Source organism: Procambarus clarkii, chromosome 39 (assembly GCF_040958095.1).
Source record: "Procambarus clarkii isolate CNS0578487 chromosome 39, FALCON_Pclarkii_2.0, whole genome shotgun sequence".
Lineage (NCBI taxonomy): Eukaryota > Metazoa > Arthropoda > Malacostraca > Decapoda > Cambaridae > Procambarus > Procambarus clarkii.
This window is the reverse complement of record NC_091188.1, coordinates 5640203-5657821: the sequence shown is the minus strand read 5'-3', so window position 1 is coordinate 5657821 and position 17619 is coordinate 5640203. Positions and strand designations below refer to the sequence as shown.

The 17619-nt window shown below is 40.8% G+C and overlaps 1 long non-coding RNA gene across 1 annotated transcript; it reads left to right on the top strand.

Moving 5' to 3' along the window:
• The first annotated feature begins 4197 nt into the window (after window positions 1–4197).
• On the top strand, window positions 4198–10766 carry LOC138372736 (uncharacterized). The gene is made up of 4 exons (XR_011230914.1): window positions 4198–4354; window positions 6752–6935; window positions 9380–9486; window positions 10280–10766. It is a non-coding gene; the product is annotated as an uncharacterized lncRNA (long non-coding RNA).
• Window positions 10767–17619: the final 6853 nt, after the last annotated feature.

The window sequence follows — 17619 nt, the reverse complement described above, 5'->3', positions numbered from 1 at the left end:
TGTTTAATTAGTGTACACTTACTTGAGTTAAATTCTACTCGCCATTTGTTGCACCATTCTTTCAGGTTTGTCCAGGTCATCTTGTAGCCTCTTGCTGTCTTTATCTTATTCTTCCTCGTAATTTTTGCCTCGTTAGCAAACTTTGAGAAGAATGAGCTTATTCCCTCTAGGAGATGAATTACGTATATCAAAAACAGGATAGGTTCAAGAACTGATCCCCGTGGGACTCCACTAGTGACATCTCGCCTGGCGCTGTCCACTCTGTGTGTGTGTACTCACCTAGTTGTGCTTGCGGGGGTTGAGCTCTGGCTCTTTGGTCCCGCCTTACAGGAATAGCTACGGGATGGATAGCTACGGTGTGTGTGTGTGTGTGTGTGTGTGTGTGTGTGTGTGTGTGTGTGTGTGTGTGTGTATGTGTGTGTGTGTGTGTGTGTGTGTGTGTGTGTGTGTGTGTGTGTGTGTGTGTGTGTGTGTGTGTGTGTGTGTGTGTGTGTGTGTGTGTGTGTGTGTGTGTGTGTGTGTGTGTGTGTGTGTGTGTGTGTGTGTGTGTGTGTGTGTGTGTGTGTGTGTGTGTGTGTGTGTGTTAATTCACACCCGTGTGTGCGGGTGACGGCATTTTAGTCCGTCCTGGACTATGACAAACCCTGAACTTGGATGGAATATAATATCGTCATGTTCACTCTGCCAATACATGGGGGGTTTGACTGATCTGTTCCAGGGTGGTTTTTGTGTCAATCACAATCACACATCACAATCAATCAACACGTCACCGACCACTCGGGTTGATAAACATGGGGAGTCCTTCCTGTACCCCTGCAGTGTCTTACCGGACGTGGACACAAATACTCCTATGACTAAGTACATAGCCAAAAGTAGCAATAAAGAGGCTTCAAATAGATATTTCACACAAATAGACATCCAACAAAAGGTTACAATCTTGGTGATACCAACAACTGCATTGAAGGGGAAGGGAAGTATCAAGTAAAAACGCCATCCATTGCGACTATGTAGCCCTGCACATTGAACAAATGTATATTTGACTGTCCCCTAAATTTTCCCGGATTTCATTAACTGTGCGGCTTTGTTCGTATGAACACTGGCGGAGCAAGACCATTAATCTCCCTACGTCACACACACACACATACACCTGCAGGCGCCTCACACCAGCTGAGAAGGAGTCCAATTGGCCCGTACGAAACACCTGCTATTTACACTGACAGCACCTTCAACAGACAGACAGTTAGACGTGACCTTGAGATCCGAGCCTGCAGTGGTCCAATTATAGGTTCAGTACTAAATGAATATATTAACATACTAAGAAGGTTTGGTTAGGTTGTGGTTTTCTATTCAGCTTTTCAAGGTAAACTCAGATATTCACAATAAATTAATATGTCACAAATGCACTTATTCATAAGCAAGATATTGATTATAAGCAAGTGCGAGAACGGGATTGCACTACCACCACGAGAGTGCAGACTACACCCGGCCTGCCTCTGATTGACACATCCTTGCCTACAACGGTCACACATGAGATAGATATCGTAATGCTTCGGCCTGAAATCAACCGTAGCCGGTCTCCCGCCTCAGCCTGCTGCACATCACCTGCTTGTTGCTTCTTGTCTGCTGCATTGGTGATGAACATCATCAGCAGAGACGCACTAGAGGAAGTGCGTCTCTGCTTCACCAAGAAGCGCTTGTCTTGCATTGATTGCCTGAGCAATCGATGGTCTCAGTTGCTTAACTTGACAAACAATTACACCACGAAATCACACTAACATGATTCATCAATGAGAAAAAAAAAATCAAATTGAGCAATGCTGGAGTTTCGAACCCTCGACCTGGGAACTTCCCAGCAGCCCGCTTTACCTCTGCACCACGAGAGGCTATCAGGTACACAACATAGGATTCCAGTGAATCCTGTGGATCCCCCGCATTGCTCCAATTGAATTTTCTCATTGACTAACAATCTTATGTGGGATGAGGGAAGACGACTCTTCTGAAAGATAAAGCTGACGCAACGAAAGGAAAACCCCCAAAGCCCGGACGAACCGTTGATGTAAGGCTGAGAGAGGAGTGGCTTGGAACCTGTAATACCCAAAGGAGCCCGCTATAGTCCCCATTATGCCTGTGATATAGGCTCTACTGGCTGCCTCTATTGGCTGTTGATGCACATGCACACATGCATTAATGCACAACTATATTCTACCCACTTCGAGGCACCGTATTGGCCAATAGGCCCTCTGCAGTTACTTCCATTCTCATGTACCCACCTCACCAAAAACCAATGAAAAACAAGAGTTAAGTCAAATGTTTCATACACAGTGTATCAAGTGTATCATACGTATAATGTTAAGTGTAAAGAAGTCTTTGAGAATGTAAGAACCCCTTACAAATCGCTTCTAGGCGTCAGACCATTAATAAAAAGGAATTTTGGAGAATTGATATTTCCATTACCACCGATAGTGAAGAAAAACATAAGAAATATTGAGAAAATTCGTGTTAGAATTATTAAGCTTCAACAACATGTGTACAAGAAAGACTGCTACCAATAAATATATATATATATATATATATATATATATATATATATATATATATATATATATATATATATATATATATATATATATATATATATATATATGTCGTACCTAATAGCCAGAACGCACTTCTCAGCCTACTATTCAAGGCCCGATTTGCCTAATAAGCCAAGTTTTCATGAATTAATGTTTTTTCGTCTACCTAACCTACCTAACCTAACCTAACCTAGCTTTTTTTGGCTACCTAACCTAACCTTACCTATAAATATAGGTTAGGTTAGGTTAGGTAGGGTTGGTTAGGTTCGGTCATATATCTACGTTAATTTTAACTCCAATAAAAAAAAATTGACCTCATACATAGAGAAAAGGGTTGCTTTATCATTTCATAAGAAAAAAATTATAGTAAATATATTAATTCAGGAAAACTTGGCTTATTAGGCAAATCGGGCCTTGAATAGTAGGCTGAGAAGTGAGTTCTGGCTACTAGGTACGACATATATATATATATATATATATATATATATATATATATATATATATATATATATATATATATATATATATATATATTGTTACGATAATCTCTTGGCCTGCTCTTTCCTATCATCATGTTGAGTAAAATACGTTTTGCCAGGCGCATACGTATCCGACACTCGCTCTCCACCTCCCCCCTTCTTCGATCACCAAACCACCACTTCCAGCCAGCCCGCTTCTGATTGGTGAATCGAAAGTTCTTATATTCTTATAAAAGCCTATGTAAAGTTCTTATACTGTTATAAAAGCCTATAAAACATATAAACGTTTTTTCAACAGTCCTGCATGATGTTCTTCGACTATTTTTGTACAGTCCTGTATAAAGCTCTTCCAATCCTGTATACAGTTCTGAGGAAGTTCCATGAAGCCTTTGCACAGACCTATATAAACGTCCTCCACTATTTTGCATAAGCCTATATCCATCTTCTCCACTCCCGTTAATTGTATCACAGTTTCCGTTCATCACTTCATCGATCTGTTCATTAACGATATAATTTTTTCTCGTGCGTTTCTATTAAATTATATTAATAAACCTTATATCCCTACCTTGATATCTTTTTTTTGGAAGGGGGGGCGGGGAATTATCAAAATTTCAGGTCTAGTTTTTTATTCCCTAACACTCGATTTCATTTTTCATTAGGACTTCAATATCAATCGGTTTGGCATCGTTCGCGTTCTCAAGTGTATCTTCAAGTACAGTTAACCTATCAAAAAGAGTTTTAATCACTTTGCATTCCTAAGCAACACGCGAACTCTCTCTTTATCTCTCGCCAGTCAAGTTTTTATATCCAATAAAGGGTGTGACCCCCAAACGTTCACTCCGAGGTTATTATGAGATAACATGATATGCTGTTTTGACAGCTTGTGTTGTGTTTGTTTTCCCGGCCAGAATAAGTCTTTTATGGTGTAGTTAGCCATTTAAACAGGGCCAGTTACGTTGCGAGCAGGGACTACGTTGTTTATAACCCAGGTGGCGAAACTCGATGCTTGGCAACAAAGACGTGTCAATGTTTGTCAACATTATTTTCGCGGAGCATCGTACATCGACAGGGAAACCAGCAGGGGTATTTTTCCAGACGTCATCCAGCGCCGCCTGCAGACAGCGACTCCAGTTCCAGGAATTAGACGTCTCATTGAGGCTGCCTAAATACGCCTCCGTCACCATTCTTGCTCAGTCTCTCTCAAGATCCCAGCAAGATCTCTGCGGCTCCGCTTAAACTGAAGATAACACTGTGGTACTTCATAAGTGAGGTACACTCTGCCGTTGGCTGTAAACTTAGGTAAGTATTGTCATAATCTGTTTCAGAATCTACACTGTAGATCCAGCGGCTCTAGGCCCTAAATTAAGGGCCTACATTGAATAGTATTAAAATAAAAATGATGCTATGGAAAGCACATCTGAAGGCCCTGATCTGAAGAAAGCACTGTTGGAGGACTTGGACCGACGAAGGCACTGCTGTAGGACCTAAGCTGATGTGAGCACCGTTGTAGAGATTTTATAATTCACTTGTGTCGGGGGACAGGAAGCCAGAGAGTATTCATACACCTTTGGTTTCTATCAAGATCCCCCCCCCCCCCAACCCCCAAGATCGAATTACTGACCCCGCGAAGGATACAACCCCGCAACAAGCTGACTAACTCCCGGGTACCTACTTACTGCAGAGTGAACAGCGGCATTAGGTGAAAGGAAATGTGGTCATTCATTTATTCTCTCCCGTCCAGGATTCGAACCCGGAATTCTCTATTTTGCGTCGAAAACGTACCCGATTGTACTACCGGACTTTTAATAAGACGTGCAGCGGAGTCTACTGTAGCACTGTAGTAATAAAAATACAGGATGAACATGAGTTTACTGTTCATCTTGCTTAATATCTTTGTGTTCATGAATGACTCACGGAGGCTGCTAGGACTCACGGATGTTGCTAGGACTCGCGGATGTTGCTAGGACTCACGGATGCTGCTAGGACTCACGGAGGCTGCTAGGACTCACGGACGCTGCTAGGACTCACGGATGCTGCTAGGACTCACGGATGTTGCTAGGACTCACGGATGCTGCTAGGACTCACGGACGCTGCTAGGACTCACGGATGCTGCTAGGACTCACGGATGTTGCTAGGACTCACGGAAGCTGCTAGGACTCACGGATGTTGCTAGGACTCACGGATGCAGCTAGGACTCACGGATGCTGCTAGGACTCACGGATGTTGCTAGGACTCACGGATGCTGCTAGGACTCATGGATGCTGCTAGGACTCACGGACGCTGCTAGGACTCACGGGTGGTGTACTGACTGGCGGATGTTCTCCTGAGATACTGTTTAGACATCAGAAATTTAATAATCCCATCCTCAAGATAAAATAAACTGGAAGCTTTCATTTATTGATAGGACGTACCAGTACCTAAATAATTCAGAGGACGTTAATCACATTCATTTCAATAACGAGATCTACGTCCTCTGACTGGCGCCTCTAAAAACATGTGCAGTTATCTGCAATGTTTGGAATGTAAATGTTGCACAGTAATGGTCAGGTCTCACTCTCCCGGTGGGCAGTTGTGTCAACGGTGAGCTCTCAGGACTACTAATGACTGTGAATGGAAACATGTAAAGTTCGCTCTCTTAAACAGTTTTTAAGGAATCGTAGAAAAATTTCCAGCAACACCGCAAGTTACCTGGTTGATACCTGCTTGATGGGGTTCTGGGAGTTCTTCTACTCCCCAAGCCCGGCCCGAGGCCAGGCTTGACTTGTGAGAGTTTGGTCCACCAGGCTGTTGCTTGGAGCGGCCCGCAGGCCCACATACCCACCACAGCCCGGTTGGTCCGGCACTCCTTGGAGGAATAAATCTAGTTTCCTCTTGAAAATGTCCACGGTTAAAGCTATATATCGAGCCTTTGTGCCAAAGCCTAACAAACCTATAAATCGAGCCTTTGTGTCAAAGCCTAACAAAGGCTTGAACTATGTCCAAGAAAATGACACCTGTGTCCTCTCTACATTCAAGACTATTGATCGATTTAATTTTTATCCGCCAGGGCTATTTTTTTTATCTAAAAAAACCCTGTTAGTTGGTAAATATTTTAATGAATGTATTAATTATCATATATTTTTATTAGTCTTTCAAGAAGTAATACATCTAAGATCTTCTCACCACCAGGTTAGTGTTGGGCTAATGAGCTGTCAACTGCTTAAGGGTTATTATGGGATAAGATGATCTGTATATATACATTTTCTTTATATTATCCCTCTCATTAAAATTATAAATTGTATTATGATCAATATGTTTATCATTACATGTAGTACATAAATTCACACCACGCGAAATTGAAACATGATGATATTATTATTAAGAAAATCAGTAGGAATCATGAAGAGGATTCGAACCTGGACACTCCCAAGCACACGCCTTAAACAACTGTGTGCCTGCAGGGAATACCCAGTGTGCTTAGGAGTACTCAGTGTGCAGGTTCGAATCCTCCTCAATGGCCCCTTCCGATTACATGTTTCCATTAACAGTCATTAGTAGTCCCATTATTATTATTATTATTATTATTATTATTATTATTATTATTATTATTATTATTATTATTATTATTATTATTCCTTCTGTTGCTATTATTCTAAACATAATATATTTTTCAGTAAAATATAATATTATGTTTCATTTTGCTGTCCTCTACTGCAGGAGGGAAGAACATTTACCGAGGGCTGACGAGCAGGAAGTATCCGGCTTTGACCCCTTGCCAGCACAGCCGGTCCGAGGTGTGGGAGACGAGCGTGAGGGATGAGAGTGTCATGTGTGGTGTGGTGTGTGGTGGTGGTGTTGGCTCTGTGGTGCAGCGTCCTCGTCAGCTCACTACCCAACCCTGGTCTGTAGTCACACTGATTAAGTAGTTTTGTCCTGCTAATTATTATACAGTTTTCTAACGGGGGTACACTTTCCCCTGGTGTGTTTCCTCGTGTTTATATGTTAAAAGGTTGCGCATGTTTTGTTTTCCATCTTAGACGTGGTTCTTATTTATACAATGCTAACTAGAATATATACATTTTCTTCTGCCCTCTATAGCTATGATTATTGAGCACTCAACGATAGGAGGTGACTGAAGAGCTTTAACAGTGCTAACCAGCATATGTACATTCTCATCTGTTCTACATAGACAGGGTTCTAACACATATTGTGCAGTGGGTTATTGGGTACCTAACCAAACAATGTGATGGGAGTGCTTGCACAATAGCAAATTACAACTCTAACCACCATATATATATATATTCGTATCTTGGAACATATACACATTAGAGCAACCTTGGAACATGTACACACTACCTTGGATCTCACCATAGATATTGAAGGAAGAAGCAGAAGCTTAGTGCCTGCCACTCTCCATGGTGTATAACAAATTACTGGTAACAGGTGAACTGCCAAAAATTTGGAAGACTGCTAATGTAGTCCCGATATTCAAGAAGGGGTGATAAGGTGGCACTAAACTACAGGCCAGTGTCTCTAACTTGCATATCATGCAAGATAACGGAGAAGATACCATGCAAGATGACTCCACTGGATAAGGGAGTACCTAAGCAACAGAAGACAGCGAGTCATTATGAGGGGTGAGGTCTCGAGGTGGCGAGGCGTCCCCAATGAAGTCCCACAGGGATCAGTCTTTGGACCTATACTGTTTCTGATATATGTAAATGATCTCCTAAAGGGAATAGACTCGTTCCTCTCAATGTTTGCTAATGATGCAAAAATTGTGAGGAGGATTAAGACAGAGAAAGATAGTATGAGGCTACAAGATGACCTAGACAAACTAATGGAATAGTCCAACAAAGGGCTACTAAAGTTCAACCCGAGTAAATGTAAGGTAATGAAACTAGGTGGAGGAAATAGGAGGCCAGACACTGGATACCGAATGGGAGATGAAGTCCTTTACGAAACGGACAGAGAGAAAAATCTAGGAGTTGATATCACGCCAAACCTGTCTCCTGAAGCCTACATAAAAAGAATAACATCGGCAGAGAATGCGAGGCTGGCTAATATCAGACCTGCGTTCAGAAACCCGTGTAAGGAATCTTTCAAAACCTTGTATACCACATATATAAGGCCTATTCTGGAGTATGCGGCCCGAGCATGGAGCCCGTACCTTGTCAAGCACAAGTCGAAGCTGGAAAAAGTTCAGAGATATGCCACTAGGCTAGTCCGAGAACTAAGAGGCATGAGTTACGAGGAAAGGCTGTGTGAACTGCACCTCACGTCGCGGGAAGACAGAAGAGCTCGGATAGACAGGATCACCACATACAAAATTCTCAGGGGGGAATTGACAGGGTAGACCAGGATAGATTATTTAACACTGGTGGTACACGCACAAGGGGACACAGGTGGAAGCTGAATACCCAAATGAGCCACAGTAATTAGAATTAACTATTTCAGTGGTTGAGTGATTAATGTGGTTAAGTGATGTGGTGGAGGCAAACTCCATACACAGTTTCAAATGCATATATGATGATGCCCGAGAAGCTCAGGAATCTGTACACCAGTAGGTTGACGGTTGAGAGGTGGGACCAAAGAGCCAAAGCTCAACACTCGCATACACAACTAGGTGAGTACACTAGAGCAACCTTGGAACATATACATACTAGAGCAACCTTGGAACATATACACACTAGAGCAACCTTGGAACATATACATACTAGAGCAACCTTGGAACATATACACTCTAGAGCAACCTTGGAACATATACACACTAGAGCAACCTTGGAACATATACATACTAGAGCAACCTTGGAACATATACACTCTAGAGCAACCTTGGAACATATACACACTAGAGCAACCTTGGAACATATACACACTAGAGCAACCTTGGAACATATACACACTAGAGCAACCTTGGAACATATACACACTAGAGCAACCTTGGAACATATACACACTAGAGCAACCTTGGAACATATACACACTAGAGCAACCTTGGAACATATACACACTAGAGCAACCTTGGAACATATACACTCTAGCAGGAGCTCCACTGTACAGGTACTTGTACTCCAGTTTAAGATTCCCTGTTGCAATATCAGACCTATTTGTGTCCAATTGTCTTTGACTTCAGAATGGCATAACTTTGAACAGGAGACAAATTTCCTCAGGTAAAAATCAATAATTGTTGACAGTAATAAACTATAAATTGACATACAATATAATCTTTATCATTGTTACCTCTTATCACCGATAAAGTAACGAAACCAGAGTCGTTTGAGTGTGATTAAGCTGCCGCAACGGCGCAATAAGGGGCTGTAACGCCTATGTCGCTGGTTACAGAAAACGGAAGCAGGGGGGACCATGGTGGAAGGGTGACCAGAGAGGCGGACCCAGCTTCAGTAATAAAAGTAGTTGCCGGAGGCAGGGATGCTAAGTGGCCTCTTCTGGTAAGACAATCCATCTTATGAACTCTGTTTCACGGACATTTTCATTTAAATTTCAGTAGAGATATATATTCAAAATAGATTCCAGGTAATACTAGGTACTCGGGAGTTAGTCAGCTTGTTGCGGTGTTGCATATCCTGCAACCCGTTCTCGCACTTTCTTATAGTCAATACTGACTTATTAAATACGTGCATATGTGACATACTAGTTTACCTTGAAAAGCTTCATAGAAAACACCGACCTTACCTAACCTTGTTAGTATGTTAAGATAAGCATCTTATTGCTTCGTAATTACAATTATTACTTAACCTATACCTATAATAGGTTAAGTAATAATTGTAATTACGAAGCAATAAGATGCTTATCTTAACATACTAAGAAGGTTAGGTAAGGTTGGTGTTTTCTATGAAGCTTTTCAAGGTAAACTAGTATGTTTAGTATGTCACATATGCACGTATTTAATAAGTCAATATTGACTATACGAAAGTGCGAGAACGGGTTGTATCCTGAGCGGGGTCAGTAATTCGACCCTGATGGGAGGACCTCCAATAAAAGCCTAACGTGTATGAATATACTCTGGCTTCCTGTCCCCCGACACAATGAATTATAAAATAATGGTAATAATGGTGACCAATAAATAATACAAATCACATTAACGGTTGTATATTGGCATTAATAATATATATGATCTTACATACACATGTTATTTACATTTAAACATTTATCAATACTTGATTTACACAATGAATCTGACGCATTGTGAACTAAAATGATTCGTTTTAATCTCCTCAACAGGGAGCGCTGCTCACAACACCTAGACGTAAATCAAAGCCCAAAATAAGATATGGTGGAAGTTCAGCTTACATTTAAAGTCTGATATGCTTCGAGTCTGGTCCACTCTCCCCCCCCCTACCCCAACAGCCGAGGACCAGCACTTCCAGATATGACAATTAAGAATAACTCAAGCCACTTCTTTTTATTTCATTTTTATTCTTGTGCCATGCAAATATATAGCAGTAATGTTTTATAGGAATGTTTGATTAATTGATGTTGGATTAATTGATTAATCAGTAAATTGATTAATTTGTTGATGTTTTAGATTCAGCTATTCGGATTAAAAAATTTCTATGTAGTACGGGTTATGGTGAGCCCGTAGTGGACTTAGGTTTTATGAAGTTTTTAGACACAACACTTTTACTCAACATGTAATTAATACAAAATATTTGTAATTTTACTATTGTTATTTGTTGTAATCGTATGTAATAAAATATAAAAATAAAAATATTTTTTAGCTAATAAACTCCAATAAATATAAATACTACTACTACTATTACTACTAATAATAATTAGAGTGTCAAAAGAATTGATCTTCTTTCGGCTATGGACAATGGGTCAGGGTCGTGAATCAATTCTCTTATGCTATCACAATCATTGGAAAGACAATGAACCATTACTATATCAAGAATATCTCGATGAAATTCTATATCAAAATCAATGTCAACACTTTGTGGGAGACACGAACCAACACCAGGTGGCGCGAGCTGTTGATGATTTCCTACCTATCTTCCACTTATCGAACCATATTCATTTTCCTATGCACATGTCGGAGTCTTCACTGAACCCGGTTACCTTGAGATGATTTCGGGGCTCATATCCCGGCGACCCGCTGTTCGACCAGGCCTCCCCGGTGACCACTGGTCTGGCAGAACACCTTGTCAAACACCGCAACCTGTCCTCTTAAAAAGAACGTCGCTTTTGGCCGTTTGTCCGTATGGCCGAATTTGGACGTAATTTGAAAAAAAAAAAAATGAAAATAAATTTGGGACTTTTTTTTTCAACAACAGTAAGTTAAGGGTCCTCTGATAGGTTAGGTGGGCAGGAAATTACCATAAAGTTTCAAAACGTTATGAAAAACGTTAATTTAAAGTGTCCTCTCGTAACCTCTCCGCATAGGCCCGACGACTCAAATAGAAAACGGAACAGAACGTCACTTTTGTGAGTCGATTTCATTTCAAATTACGTCCAAATTTGGCCATAGCGCGCATACGAGCCAAAAGTGACGTTATTTTTAAGAGGGCGAGGCTGGTTCCTCGCATCATCAGGCAGTGAACACCAGCAATAAGACTGAGACTGTGAGAGTGCAGCATCTCACACCTCTTACCTCTGGGATGAAGGAGACAAGCAGGGGGTGTGCAACTCGCTGGGGAATGATAATTGGGATGTTATCCACATAGATGTTAATAGCCAGGCTCAAATGTTTGCATCTCGAACATTATAACATCAAAATATTCATATCCTAAAAAATAACCTACAAATGCACAGAAGGAGATCATCTTAGGTTTTGGTATCAGTGTTGAATTGCGATCGATTACAAACCGGTTGTTAACCTGAAATCGCTATAAAAGAAGATCAACCCATCTAAACAAGGTTTTCAATGATAATTAAACAAAAATATGTCATATACAAAAATAATTCTGTTGACAGATGCACGAGAACGTGAGAAAGACATTGACATACCAACGAGAGGGTAGCAAAGTTTGGTGGCGCGTAATATAACAAGTACTAGCATATAATTCAGTTCTAGCATCTGATGACTCCCCATCAACACTATACACACCTGTTGACTCTGTAGTTATCAGTGCCATAGAGAAGGCTCAACCTTCTTGCTTCTCTCATTTTGTAAATATAAGGCAAGTTACTGAGCCTGATCGTTCTCTCCCTGTGGCACCTTCCCTTCACCAGTTCCCACTTATCGTCCTGTATCATCACTGAAGAGAAAGACGTAAAACTTGTATTCAAAACGAGTGTTAGCACGGCCCTATAGGACAAGACTCTGTAATTCTCTATATCGTAAAATAATGTGTATCTGCACTCGCAGCAACCCTCTTCCAAGTTTGAACTAACAAACAAACCTAGCCACTAATCTCGAAAAAGGATAGAGTTGTGTCTCTTAACGAAAGGAGAAGCAAGACAGCAGCAAAAAACTATTTACAACATACTACCTCTCTGTTGTAGGAAACATCTTTGAAAAAAAGCCTCACTAAGAGACAAAAGCAGCTTGATGAAAACTACTTGCTAAGCAGTAAGCAATTTGGTTTGGGGAAAAGAAACATATTAGATCTGCATGGAGGTCTCATGTGCAGAAAGACATATCTGCTTTGAAGAAAGTTCAACACCGGGAGACAAAAATCCTCCCGGTTCTAAGTCAATTTGCATATCAAGAGCAGTTGAGGACCACAGGACTAGCAACACTGCAAACCAGACGTGACAAGGCTGATCTCATTAAAACTCTTAAAATACTGAGCAATTTGGTGAACTTTGATGCAAACCACTTTTATAAAAGGCCAGATGTAACACAAACAAGGAGCAACGGTTTCAAACTCAACAAGCCACAATGTAGGGCAGATAATAGGAGATATTTTTTCACTAAGGTTATAAACACTAGACCTACCTACCTTTCAAAGCCGTAAATGCCAAAACACTGCTGTAATTAAAAATCCAGCAGGATAAAATCATCAGGAGAAATGGGGACCTTTGACAAGCCGCCAGCATCCTGTCCTCGTCGAGGCCAGTAGTGAGATGATGGCCGTCCAGTAAATTTGACCTGAAAATGGGAAAACTGTCTAGAGACTCTTACAGTCTAAACAGTGGAGAGAGTAAATGTCACAGCCTTGGATATTTCTGTAGCATTTAAAATTAAAAATTTGCCCGGAGGGGCGAGTTTAATGGGGCAGCGCAACTTATCCTGTGAGTGGACACACCGCAATTGCAGCATGTGCAACACTCCCCAATAGGAAGAAAACCCGCTGGGTTGTTCATCCTGTCACTTGTACCCAGACACAGCTGGGACTTGCTTAACTGTCTCAAGTGAACAGCTTCTCAAATATAGTCTTAATGGCTTGGCGCTTTTCCCTGATAATTCCTTCCTTCCTTCTCAATCAAGAAGATTAACATTTGTCATCTCTTAAATTTTTACGCCTTCAGCCCCTTCAGAAGCCAGCACATCAGTTCGTTCATTTCCAGAGATTTCAACATGGGAGAGGATCCACGGAAACTTGACGACTCTTCCATGATTGGCTAGTACTCACACAGCTCTCTTGATTTCACCAACAATCGCAAGATTTTCTGCCCGATTTTTACTTAGGCTTTGTAGTGCTGCGTTTGAATCAGTGCAGATCACTGCACCGGTAGTGTTTCGTGCAAGGAATCTTAACGCCATAACAATGACAGTTAGCTCTGCTTGTGTTGAAGAGGCATAGTTCTCAATACGTGGGTTTTCTTTATTTCCGCATTGAAAGGTATTATTCCTAATTACAGTGTATGTTGCACCAGCCCTGCCATTGACAGAATTGGAAGACACATCATGTAAATTTGATCTAATTCATCTCTGGCTTCTATAAAAATTTCCTCTAGATACTTGTGCCTCATTTCTTGTGGTATCATGTTGGGCGTTTTCACTTGAACGTGTCCAGCGTAGGATGACTAAGTTAATTCCCCAAATTAGAAATCTTTCATATGAAGAAAGATTAACAAAGCTTAAGTTGCATTCACTGGAAAGGCGAAGAGTTAGGGGTGACATGATAGAGGTTTACAAGTGGATGAATGGACATAACCGGGGGGATATTAATAGGGTATTAAAAGTATCAACACTGGACAGAACACGAAACAATGGATATAAATTGGATAAGTTTAGATTTAGGAAAGACTTGGGTAAATACTGGTTCAGTAACAGGGTTGTTGATTTGTGGAACCAATTGCCGCGTAACATTGTGGAGGTGGGGTCCCTCGATTGTTTCAAGCACGGGTTGGACAAGTATATGAGTGGGATTGGGTGGTTATAGAATAGGAGCTGCCTCGTATGGGCCAATAGGCCTTCTGCAGTTACCTTTGTTCTTATGTTCTTATGTTCTTATGTTTTCGTTTTCATCTCATTGATGATAATCCTGAATGGGCCATCCTCTCATGAAGGTAACCTCTCTACAGGCTTGCTTGTAGTTCACGTTCTAGTTCAATGTAGTTGTAGAGCAAGCTCGTTCTCGGGCTTGCTCAAGCAGATGAAGTTCGAGGTAGCAGACTGAACTGTGATGGCATTTTTTCTCCTGTCTCCTCTTGAAAGTAACACAGAACTTATGTTTTTTTCTTGGCAATATCATTGTAATGGGGATCTCTGGCTATCTTAATTGCAAGCTTTGCATTCAGTTCCTTAACTTGGGAAGGACAATTCCTATCGTAGATTAGATGTTTTGGCAGTCCTTGGGACTCGAAGAATGATTGTCATGGCTTCATTTTATATGCTTTCAAGTTTTTTCATGTCGCTTTGAGAGCATTTCATTTACTTTGACATAAAAGAATGGTGTGTGTAAGCTTAAGAGGCTCAGAGGTGAATAAAATCTTCTGCACATCACTAAAAATTTCTTTAGTAACTGAAATTTTCAAGTTGTCGGCAAGAATGAGTCCTCCCGCCAGCATACCACAGAGACCAGTGTCACCCAACATACCTGGGTCAGTACGAGTGACTGGTAGCTGAGTGACATTACCCAAAGAAAAACACGCCACAGTTCAGAGCTGCCACATGCAGAATACGCGTCTTCAACTCATCCGGTGGTCTGCTAGGAACCAAACATAACTGATATCTGCCGGGTAGACATCCACAAACGTTCTAAATTATGGGACCTACAAGTACTTCTGTTCAGTGGATACTAGCTTAATATACTTGACCCACTGCCGTGCATACAGGTACAGCAGTTGGCATCTCTTCTGTGCTGTGCATACCCAGAACAGGAGAAATGTGGCGGGTCATTGTACATTCGACAAAGTTCACAGAAGGTTAACAACCCCCATTTACCTTCTGTACAAGTTCCTCTCTCCATAACTAAAATGCCAAACCGGAGGTGTTTTATGTGACACCCAAATAAATGTTCCCTTTGAATGGACAGAGACATATTAATAACCCTCATGTCACCCCGAAATACGCAAAATTATGCAACACATTTTGGCTGCTGATCGTTCTTTAGGGTGTCGCACAGGCCCTGCCAGTCTCCTTGATCCCAAAGACATGTGGGTGATGCTTCAGTCTTAAAGCTGGTATTATGATGATCCAAAGACCCAGCTTAGCCCTGAGAACGACGTGTGATATAGTGTTCTGCCAGACCAGTCAACACAAGGTCAACTGAGGGGGTCCTGATAAAGTGAAAAGGAAACTTTTACACGCTTCGTTAGAACGAAGGCAGCCAGGGAATCTTCAAATGCTCGTGGCACTTTTTATTGGTTCATATCTCCCACAAGGATGAAGTGTTGACATTGGTTTTGATACAGCCGTGCATCTAGAACATCAGTCAGACATAGTACTGGTTCACTTCCTTTCCATTAAGAAGGATAGCCTGAGAGAATCAACTCGAGGGTCATTACAGTAATAGAAAAATCAGTTCGTTTAAGACCTTTCTATTATTATTTGTTTAATACTTTTCATCTTTCATTACTTAGGATTATATAAAATTTACTAACAATGTAAACATATATTTGGAAAAAGTACATATATATTTCGTACTAACTACATGATATGTAAAAGTTTTAGAGCCTCAAAGCTTCGTAACACCATCGTGTATAATATTTCTGCTAAATATTTGAATTGCAGAAGAATAAAAACTTAAATTAAAAGTGGCCAAAAATACTGAATTAGATGTTAGGTCTGGAAGTGGTGGTTGGTTCTCAGCTTATAGGGGGGGGGGATAGGGGGGGGAGTAGGTAGTGGTAGTGAACCAGGTCCCCAGCTGGTGGGGGGTAGTGAACCAGGTCCCCAGCTGGCGGGGGGGTAGTGAACCACGTCCCCAGCTGGTGGGGGTAGTGGACCAGGTCCCCAAGCTTGTGGGGGTAGTGGACGAGTATCTCGGCATATCAAAATCTAACCACGAGACCGGCGTCTACCAAACCGTAATTTGGGTCTTCGTATACTTCCTGGTCTTCCAAATAGCGCTCCCTGTTAAAGAGGTCAAATATGTATACTTTTAATTTATAAAATATAACTCTTAATTACATTCACTTCTCGATCAATATTTATATATAAAAATATTTCTTTATGATCAGGTTGGTATTATTAATAAATGAAACATTAATAAAAATTTATAAATTATTTATTATAATTACTTTTATTATTTAATTACAAAATTTATGGTAGAATTAAAATTAAACACAGATGTTTTTAAGAGAGACAGAGAGAGACTGACTTACCGTATGAGACCGCGTGGCGTCCCGACCCCCGACGGCAGCTACGATACGAGCCTCTCGCTTCACCCTTCCTGCAAGAAGTTCCCGGCTGCCATCTTCTGCAAGCAATGACATTACAGCCGAACTTAATGACAGTCAAACCACTCGTTATTGGAGAAGTTTACCGGTGAGTAGAGCCGGCGAGGTTCATGCTTATACTGCATGTCAATGTACAGGTAACTCGTGCCAACAAATTAATTGATCTTATCCTGCCCCCAAAAAATCTGCCTCTTGTCCAAACTGATGTTGTTCTAGAGTCATAGACAATTGAGCCAAAAAACATTAGTTATATTAGCACAGGGGATTTTAAAGTGGGGTACGGGTACCCTGGAGCTCTGGCTGGTGTTGCTGGTCCAAGCCTGCTCTAGTGTGAATATGTTCCAAGGATGCTCTAGTATGTAAATATTATATATGTTGTACCTAGTAGCCAGAACGCACTTCTCAGCCTACTATGCAAGGCCCGATTTGCGTAATAAGCCAAGTTTTCCTGAATTAATATATTTTTTCTAATTTTGTTCTTATGAAATGATAAAGCTACCCATTTCATTATGTATGAGGTCAATTTTTTTTTATTGGAGTTAAAATTAACGTAGATATATGACCGAACCTAACCAACCCTACCTAACCTAACCTAACCTATCTTTATAGGTTAGGTTAGGTTAGGTAGCCGAAAAAGTTAGGTTAGGTTAGGTTAGGTAGGTTAGGTAGTCGAAAAACAATTTATTCATGAAAACTTGGGCCTTGCATAGTAGGCTGAGAAGTGCGTTCTGGCTACTAGGTACGACATATATATATATATATATATATATATATATATATATATATATATATATATATATATATATATATATATATATATATATATATATATA